Genomic DNA, 8,850 nt, shown 5'->3' with positions numbered 1-8,850 from the left:
AAAAGAAAAACCCTCGAGGCGGGCAGATATTTTCGATGCAGGCGGGATTGGGAACAAGAAACATCACACACGATCCGGAGATAACAACCGTGTGTTATGAAACAGAAAAACCCTCGAAGCGGGCAGATATTTTTGAGAGGGGGAGCCTCGTGGAGCCCAATGTACTGTTCGGATGTGTGCGTGGCAGGTGCACCGGTGTTGCACACGGTTAGTTTGCGTGAACCGTGTCTGTTGCGTCATCCGAGTTGTCTAATGTTCATAAAGTTGGCGAAAAATGACGCGGGAGAGGGTCAGAACACGAACACACTTGCATCTGGAATAAATTTATGTATCAAAAGGGTGGTTTGATTTTCAAATACCAAATGCAACTTCGATGTGGCACGTCTCTCACAAAGCGCATGGTATTGCTTCCCCCCATCCCCCTCGTGTCAGCACGAAGGGAATCCTAAGCTATGAATGCATGCCCCCTCCCCTCAACCGAGGTTCACATAGCAAAGTGCGAAGTAGGTAGCAGCTCCCCTCCTCCCTCGTGTTGGAACGAAGGGAATCCTAATCCATATATGAATGCATGCCCCCCCAACCGAGGTTCACCGTAGCAAAGTGCAAAGTAGCTAGTAGCCCCCCTCCCTCGTGTCGGCACGAAGGGAATCCTAAGCTGTGAACGCATGCCCCCCACCGAGGTTCACCTAGCAAAGTGTGAAGTAGAGCTAGCAGCCCCCCTCCCTCGTGTCGGCATGAAGGGATTCCTAAGCTATGAATGCATGCCCCCCCAACCGAGGTTCACCTAGCAAAGTGCGAAGTAGCTAGCAGCCCCCTCCCTTGTGTCGGCACGAAGGGAATCCTAGCTAAGCTATGAATGCATGCCCTCCCCCCCAACCGAGGTTCACCCTAGCAAAGTGCGAAGTAGCTAGCAGCCACCCCTCCCTCATGTCGGCATGAAGGGAATCCTAAGCTATGAATGCACATGCCCCCCCAACCGAGGTTCACCTAGCAAAGTGTGAAGTAGCTAGCAGACCCCCTCCCTCGTGTTGGCACGAAGGGAATCCTAAGCTATGAATGCATGCCCTCCCCCCCCCCCAACCGAGGTTCACCCTAGCAAAGTGCGAAGTAGCTAGCAGCCACCCCTCCCTCGTGTCGGCACGAAGGGAATCCTAAGCTATGAATGCACATGCATGCCCCCCCAACCGAGGTTCACCTAGAAAAGTGCGAAGTACCTAGCCCCTCCGTCGTGTCGGCACGAAGGGAATCCTAAGCTATGAGCATGCCCCCTCCCCCCAACTGAAGTTCACCTAGCAAAGTGCAAAGTAGGTAGCAGCCCCCCACCCCCCTCGTGTCACCACGAAGGGAATCCTAATTAAGCTATGAATGCATGCCCCCCCAACCGAGGTTCACCTAGCAAAGTGTGATGTAGCAACCCCCCCCCCCACACACACTTTCAGTCGGCGGGCCATAGAGGCATATATCTCACCAAGATTGATCATAAAATGGACCAAGAATAATCCACCTTGGTCGTACAACCTCTCTCTTGTTGTTGGTCAAAGTGATGGCCGTCCATGTGACCCCGGAGATGGGCTAGCTCACCAATAATCACGCAAGTAGCTAGTCCCCAAAGACAACACTGCATGCGTGTGGCCCAAACATATGTATGGAGAGGTGTGTTTTTGAGTAACAATGAACAACTTTGATGTGGCACCGTGATTTCGAACTAGAAATCCCCACACTGAGTGAGGGTTAGGTTGACGATGCATATGTATGTTACACCACACTTCAAGCCAACGACGGGGATTCATATATGCATGCATGCATAGTATATGCGCTCAAACTTAATTAGGTCTGAATCTCACCATGACCTATACTACGATAACATGAACCAAATGAAGAATCCTCCATGGTAACCTATCTTGTTGTTGGTCAAGGTGATCATGGATGTCCACGCGGGCCCACAGATATATAGGCTTGTCACCGATAATCACGCGAGGGAGTGTATCGTTTGAAGGCAACCACTACATGCATATGTATGGAGGTGATGCGTGCATGCATGTTTGAATACACAACATTGATCAGGCGCGTCTGTCAAAAATCGTACACTAGCTCCACACACGGAGCGAGATCGGTTCATGATGGTGTCGTTGTACTAGCCACTTCGACTCGATGGGAGGGATTCATGCGTACACATGCATGTGTGTGTGCTCAAAATGTATCATGCATGTCATCCCAGAGGAAAAATAATAATCCCCTCCTAAGTCAAATTAACCTCTCTTGTTGTCAGGCAAAAAGAAGTGATGGACCAAGCGGGCCCACGGATGGAAAGCATTGATATCGTTGATAACCACTTAAGTGGGTGTGAGAGGACAACCACCACCGCTTTGCATGTGGGCCAAACATATATATGTTGAATACCCAAAATGCACAACTTTGATGTGGCACATGCCTCAAAAACCGTAAACCATGCACCCACACGGAGCGAGGTTCATATCAAGCGTACTACATATGATGGTCCCCTTCCCCCCTCTTCACCGCATACTATATGCTCCTACCGTAATATATGTACAACCCAAAACAATCCTCATCGATGGTGAAATTAATTAACCTCTCCCGATGTAGGTCAAAGTGATGCATGCATGCATGCATCGACGATGGCCTCGTGGGCCCACAGATGGAAGCGTCACACGTGAGTGTCCTAGCTAGGATATATATGCATGTGGCCCAAAAAGGTGTTGTGTGATGTTTGAATAACCAATTTCACAATTTTGATGTGGCACATGCCTCGGTAACCAAAAAGTCCCGGCACTGAGTGAGGTGTACTTGTTCACGGACGCATACGTATAGTATATATGCTAGTCCCCTCCCACCTCTTTGACGCGTACTATATACCACCATAACACAAACAAAAAAGATTCTACCTTGCTGGTCAAATTAACCTCACTGCCGGTTGTTCGTCAAAGTGATGCACGAGGACCTCGCGGGCCCACAGAAAGCGTCACACGTGGGTATCGAGTGTCGTGTAGGACAACCATCGACTGCATGTGGCCAAAACATTTATGTATGAAAGGGTTGTGTAATGTTTTAAATAACGATTTCACGACTCTGATGTGGCACCAGCCTGCCTAACAACTCGTAGTGTAGTGCGAGCCACCCGCCACCCCCAGACACACACACCCACACACACACCGCGAATCCACCGCAACTACGATGCATGTTAAATTAATTATCCCGCGGCGAACATACATGTTACCAAAGGAGGGAGTTTTCATTTCAAAAAAAACCACAGAGATCATTAAGACATTTTAGTACATTGATTGATTGATTTTCTATGGGTATAATGTGGAAAAATCAAATTTGAGCTACATGCACATGTGATAGTGCACCTAAATGGATTGCAAAAACACATGTGTCTCACTGGGTGCATGTTTACTCCCCATGCAACAAATTTCAAACATTGAGAATCTTGATTTTTAAATTCTAGTACATCCAAAACTTATTTGAAGTTCATGAAACTTATCGTGTTGTCATATGGGCACCAAAACGAAGTGACATTGTACTTTTTTTGGTCAAATTTGAGACCAGTTTTGATGTAATCTTTATCTAATTACAGATGGGAGATTATTAATAATTGGGAACCAATATCCCAAACGGATTATTTATTCAAACCGTGAGCATTAGACCAACAATGGATACGTGCCATGCTTCGGTTAAGAAATAAAGCGGCAGCATTAATCATCCAAATAGAAAAACAATATACGTGCCGCCGCGCAACCCGTGTGGCGTGCGAGCAGGCGTGAGTTGACGGGACGCATGCGAGCAGTCTGCCGCGCAGGCAGACGAGGAGGCGTGTGTGCAGGTGTGTGAATTGACGGAGGTGTGCTCGCTGCGAAGTGTCATCGGGAGGCGTGCGAATAGCTGTGTGAAACTTTGGTAGGCATGCCAGCAGTCCGGTGCGCAGGCTCACCGGGAGGCGAGCCATCGGTTTGACCGCCGCCCGCCTCTCTCCCACAACTCCCACAACTCCTTATTAATGGTGCGCCCGAGCAGCCGCACCCCCCATCCTCGCTACGCACACACAATCCTCTCTCTCCGCTTGCATCCTCGACGCCGCTCTCAGTCCTCAAAGCCGTCAGTGTATCAGGATGCCGCCGAAGCACCCCATTGGAGGGAGTGGCGATGCCGGGGTTGCTAAAGCACCAGAGCATGGCGTGGAGATGGAGACAGAGGTTGTCGTCACCGCCGGCGAGTTATCGCTGCACCCTGACGTCGTCGACGGCGTCGAGCTTCCACAGCCGAAGGCGGAGTTCCACACCGACTCCGACGACCACTATGGCGATGACTCCGACGACCACTCCGGCGACGACTCCGACGACGACAGACAGCTGGTTAGTCATGTATACCTATTTATGTGTCAAATAGATCATAGGGTTTCTCTGGTTACTCCTGCCTCCCCCTTTTTGGAATAGAAATCTTGTGGTTATGTTGTCCCCATCCATGAAATCTGAGTAAGTTCCATTAGATCCGTGTAGTGTATTGATTGTTTGAATGGTACAGGTGATAAGTGATTAGTTGTTTCAGCTGTGCAAATGATTTCTGCTAGTAATCCGACTAGGGTTAGTGTTCGTGCTAATAGTTCCTAGCCAGGACTTGACAAGTGATTTTGAATGACCTACATATGTTTGTGCCATTATTTTCTTCAAGATTGATCTGTACATAGACGACTGTGCTTAAAAATCGAACCATAATCTCTAAATATGTATAAATAAATAGCCATAAATTCCTAATCCTACTTCACGGCATGTAATTCGTGATTTGATGCCAAATTTGTTTTACTATATGTATAGGTGCTGTCCGAGATGTGGACAGTGAGGATGAAGATGCCCAGAGGAGGTACAAGAGGCGAATCCTGAGGGAGCTTTATGAGGGAATGCATAATAGGCGTATTAGGACCTCGAACGATGGCTATGGATGCCCATTTTGCAACCACAAGATTCATGATGTGTATATAAGTGTTCTGGTGCATGCAAGAGGACGGGTCATTGGCTCCTTCAAGCAGAAGTATTCTCGCAGGGTGGCGCACGACGCGTACGCCGAGTACCTGGAGAAGCTTCAAGATCGTGCCGGCCGCATGTGAGATGAGATGTGGGATGGATTGAACTATGTACGATTCAGTATGCTTAATGACGGTTGAACTATGTACATATGGTTGAACTATGCTTATGTACGTGTACGCTTATTATCTATGTCTGAGTATGATAAATATTTTGCCAAATTTTGGTAAAAATTACAACAGGGGACCAATAAACCAGGACAGAGGTAGTACGCCAATCACACATGGTTCCCAAAATTGGAACCGTGTGCAATGACTATCATTTTGCCTGCTGCGTCAATCACACACGGTTCGCTCTAGCAAACTGTCACCCCCAAAATTCATTGTGGGACAGAAAACCCTCACCACCCAATTCAAAAAATAAAAAAATAAAACCCTCACCATCCCCACGTCACAAAAACCCTCACCCCGCCCACCACCCCCTCGGCCCCTCCGGTACGTTCCCCATTCACACCTGCACAAGCTCCTTCGCGTCTATGCCATGGCACCGCCTATCGCGGCGGTAAACACTTAGCTCGACGCTTGCCGCCGCCGCTCGGCTGCCGGCAAAGCCCACCGCATTTCGCCACTTCCGCTTGCCGCCGCCAATCGCCATCGACTTTCTCGACGCTGCTCGCGGTCGACCCAGCTCCGCTCGGTTGGGGAATCTGCCGTACTGAGGGTTCTTTCTCATGGATGACAAGGTAACTAATTTAACGAGATATTATCTCATCTCTTATCCCAGTTCATCTACCTACTTTAATCACCCAGGGGAAATCTCCGTGAATTCATTTTTATTCGAGCTGATTTGAGGGTTTTCTTTCATTCATAGAATGTACAGTGCGCCGACACTTCAGGACTTGGCGACCGCCGCCAGAGATTCACTCTCATCGTACCATATAACTTGAGGACGCGCGTGGTGTGTTCAATCTCACCCTAAATCGATTGGCATGGCCTACTTTCCTGAACATATTCTAAATATTGCTACATTTGGATAAAAGGTGCCACATGCACCATATACGTCAAAGGGGATTTTCCCCTCTTCTTTCTATGTAGGGCAAATTAATGATGTATTGTTCTTTCGATTACTCTCATATTTCCATGACATCATGTTTACCCTATCTGTTTAATTGTAGACTTTTGTCCTTCGATTTCAACTGATGTACAGTTCTTTCAATTTGGCCCATATTTGCATGTTACCATATTTTCTTTAACAATCCTACCATTTTCTGCAGGACATCCCTCGCTATGCAACAGATTATGTAGTGCACAATTTTTCCCTTTACATACATCAAGGCTCCACGAATGTCATACTGCACACAAACCATGGATTTACAATCGTTGCTACTATAAGACTTGATGAATGTGGTGACTCCTATTTTGGCATTGGCTTTTGGAATGAAATTGCAAAGTTTTATGTACTGAAAGCTGGCACTAGAATTGCACTACACATAGAAGGGCCTGGTAATGAGATATATGCTAACTTCCCCGACAAAATCATCCGTCCAGACTTTGTTCGAAGTAAGTTTTATTTTCAACTATCTGCATATGTTGACTTACCCAGCAATGTCAAATGAATTTTGTAGTATTTAAGCAACCAATTGTTATTCCCTTATCTTACTATATTCCTACCTAATAACTTCTAGTTACCAATACACTTTTCTATTGCCCTGTTTTAACTAAATATTCCTTGTACTCCCATTTCTATTAGAAAGCGCCGCTGACAAGGAGACTCCGGAGGTGGAGAACAGGGCTGCCAACAAGCGGAGGCGGGGCGAGCTAGAACCGCAAGCGACTCCAGCAGGCCTAGACTTAATCAGCAGCCTCCCCGATGATATGTTGAGAGTCATCATCTCCCTCCTCCCAATCAAATATGAGGCGCGGACAACCCTCCTTTCCCGGCGGTGGCGCCCCCTATGGAACTCCAGCCCTCTCGACCTCATCGACACCCATGACCTCTGCCATGGCTATCGCAAAAGCTTGGATGCATTCACCAAGATCCTCGGTAGTCACCTTGGCCCAACCAAAGGCCTTAGAATGGGCAAGTTCCGTTCCAACGGCAAGGACTGAGCCAAGCTTGACGACTGGTTCTGACCCCCCGCCCTAGATCAGCTCGAGGAGCTCACTTTTGATGATGGGCATATGCGGTCGCTGCCAACGTCCGCACTCCGCCTCGCGCCCACGCTGCGCGTCGCTAAGTTCAGGAACTGCCATTTCCCGCCCCTTAATGACGCGCCTGCTCCTATTCTACCACGACTGAAGCACCTCGAGCTCGTCTCCATCTGCCTCTCAAAGGGTGACATGGAGCGCCTGCTCCATGGCTATACCGCACTCGAGTACCTTCGTCTTCAGGCGATCAATGGGTTAAGTACCTTCCACATCACCTCCATGACTCTTCGGACTATTTATGTGTGTTGCGGGTGCGGCAGGAAGACATCACAAAAGGTGGACCACGGTATGGTCATCCAGGACACACCTGCACTTGAGAGATTACTTGTAGTTGATCAAGAAGGTCCAACAAGAATCAATGTCATTTCTGCGCCGAAATTGACAGTGGTGGGCTACTCGTCTCACAAATACTCCGAACTTGTTATTGGATCCACACCCGTTCAGGTACAACAGCCGCCTTCTACCTCTCCTTCTACAAATTAACATTATTTCTAATTTTTGAAGATGTTTGTTCGTCTGTCATTCAGAAAATGATTCCGACAAGCTTGATCCCGAAACTGCGCATAGTGAAGGTCTTGGCACTAGAATCTATCGGGCCCGACCTGGAGCAAGTTGTCAGTTTCCTGAGATGCTTTCCTTGCCTGGAGAAGCTATATATCGAGGTGATGTTCCTTTCCTGTTAAGTGTTAAATTTGTGACACCTTTTTCCAAGTTTACAATTACAATGTACTACGATTTCTGAAGGTTCTTTTGGAGGATTTCAGTACATACATGCCCCCCATATTGGTTGCTTGATCCATATGGTTACAATCAATAAGCATTTCTCCTTTGGATTCATCTGTACTAGTTTTCTTAGGGAACTTTTCATCCACTCCAACCTCTTGTGAAGAAGGCTACATTTTTCTAGAATGTAATCAAATGCCCATGTTAATCATGTCATATCGAAGATGGCATGTTAGTGCATTTTACAAATCCTGCAAACCAAATAGCTAGCCCTGTAGTAATGTTCAAAACTGCATGTAGGCGATAACACGTTTTCTTCTTGTGCAGATAAGATTAGGCCCAGTGGTGGATAATGTGATACAATATAACAATCACGTCGAATGCCTGGATCTACATCTCTCAGAAATTACTTTGTCCTCCTACCGAGGGATCTTACCGGAGATTATATTCGCTTAGTTCTTTGTTCTCAGAGCAAGGGTGCTAAAGGAAATGAGGTTTGCCCTACATTTATTTCGCAAAAATGAATGGTCTGTTGATCAGCGCCGGCGCCTGCGGCAGAATGGAATAGGCTCCAAAATGCTGAATTTCATTTTGGAACTTCAGATGACAGAGTAACCGGAAGTCATCGGGTCAACCCCATACATGACTTCTCAGTGGCTGACCCCTTTGACAAAATTGTGAGGTTTCAAAGCTAGACTTAGAAGCGGTGATATTAGTTTGAACCTCTCTGATATCCATGTTCAGCGCATCAGCGCGAGCGTTTGCAGCTGATGGGCTGAATTTCATTTCTAATATCAGTTTGAACCTTTTAATCTTCGAATTTGAGCCATATAACTCTGGAATTTGAACCTTGTAACATTTCGAGCTTTTGTGGTACAATCAAG

Source organism: Aegilops tauschii, chromosome 6 (genome assembly GCF_002575655.3).
Source record: "Aegilops tauschii subsp. strangulata cultivar AL8/78 chromosome 6, Aet v6.0, whole genome shotgun sequence".
In the NCBI taxonomy this organism is placed as follows: domain Eukaryota; kingdom Viridiplantae; phylum Streptophyta; class Magnoliopsida; order Poales; family Poaceae; genus Aegilops; species Aegilops tauschii.
The sequence above is the reverse complement of the archived record's forward strand: the minus strand, read 5'-3'. Positions refer to the sequence as shown.